A 1762-nucleotide genomic window follows, 5' to 3' on the forward strand; every position below is an offset into this window, starting at 1 on the left:
TATTAACTGATCAGCTGATTAATCAATTTATTATCGTAAGGTGTCACATTGGATCATCTTCTTTCAAATCTGTATTGTTTGAGGCTTAGAGTCTCTTTTCCGTGACTTGTTAATGAGGTCAGTATTTATAAGGCAAAAATACTGTTCTTGTGTTTTAAATTTTATTAGGTAGTGCTTTTTCTTAACATCATCATCACTCTTCTGAATTAGATTTATAGGAATTCTCTCTTCCCATACCTTTTGTAGACTTCCACATACCTAGACATCACTTATCCTGCTGGACCTTCTGGGAGGGGGGGCCGCCATTGGTCTGTACCCATGGGACTCGGCAGGTGGGACTTATTGCGAAAATCTCTCCGCACGGCCTCAGAAAAGTGGCCCTGGGAGGTCAAGGAGAGCAAGGGATTTTTCAGGTAAGTAAGGTGTTCTTTGACTTGTCCTTGATTAACATGTTGACAGTGCGGAGGACTGCATTTTGATAGCTCAGGCACAGTTTCACTTGGAAAATTTTTGAAATTGAGCCAGAGGGAGAAGGAAGATGTAGGAAGGTCCTGGGTTTATATGGAACCATTAGTTTATTTTAAGTTAAAAGACAAGTTGAGTTACAGTAATCAGAGAGATGTACCTTTAGTGCCCTTAAGGAGTTAGGCATCCAGAGAAAGGAATGAGAATATGTTGAAAGATATAGGAAATACAGTGAGATGAAAAATATGTGTATATATTACATGACAGTCATACTTAATCATCTGTCAAGAGTAAAACAGTGAATGTATTTCTTTGTTAGGGAGAGTGATAATGTTTATAAAGAGAGCATTATGGACAAGGAGAATACTAGGTAATTTTCTCTTCAAAATGGCAAAGAATTATGTTCTCAGTCATGTCAGACCCTTATGACAAAAAGTTTGTGTTAGGTTGTGCTTAAAATGAAGAATGCCTCAGTCTGTCATTTCCTCAGAAGTTTGACACTTTAAAGCAGAAAAAACTTCAGCATTTTCTTACATTATGTTTTATCCATATTTCTGCTAATAAGCACTTCATGTAACTGTATTGATATTATTAGATGTTGCCTCCCTCCTTACATATGTTTTTACTTTGGTATGATTTAGTATTGGTTTTAAACAACAAGCAACATTTAGATCATTTAGACTTTTCCATACATAATAGGGGTTCCCGAACAAGTGCTGAGAGAGACCCTTTAGTCTACCTTTCCCGAGAAGAACTGACCTCGTTGATGCTCAGTACACCAAGAACCAAGCCTGGAAATCAGATGCAGTAAGTTTGCACCCTCTCTTGCTGACTGAAGTTTTGTGCATGTGGGATTACAGGTATCATCACACAGATAAGTCAAGGTAAATGAGTCAGTGGAATTCCATTGAGTAAATGGGAGATATAACTCCTCTGAATAATTCCAGTAGCCTGTGAATAATTATGGATAACTCCTTTGTATCATATCAGGATAGCTATTTTATATGCAGAATTACTGGAATCTTCCTGTGTATTTTTCAGGATACTCTTATGCGCCACCAGCAAGTGAAGTCCCTCTAGAAGACCACTGCCAGTACAAGTACCTGTTTAACTTCCGTGGGGGTGCAGCCAGCTTTAGGTTCAAGCACCTCTTCCTTGTCATTCCCTTGTATTTCACAGCGGTGATGAGTGGATTGAGTTCTTCTACCCTAGGATGAAGCCATGGGTCCATTACATACCTGTCAGAGCAGAGGCATCCAAAGAGGAAATTAGGTATGCAATTTTGCTATTTAACCTC

The 1762-nt window shown here is 38.7% G+C and overlaps 1 pseudogene; it reads left to right on the plus strand.

The window, feature by feature from the left end:
- The window catches only part of LOC119585389, a 15110-nt pseudogene that overhangs the window by 12534 nt on the left and 814 nt on the right, over positions 1–1762 (plus strand).

The sequence above is a fragment of the Penaeus monodon genome, chromosome 19 (assembly GCF_015228065.2).
Source record: "Penaeus monodon isolate SGIC_2016 chromosome 19, NSTDA_Pmon_1, whole genome shotgun sequence".
NCBI lineage: Eukaryota > Metazoa > Arthropoda > Malacostraca > Decapoda > Penaeidae > Penaeus > Penaeus monodon.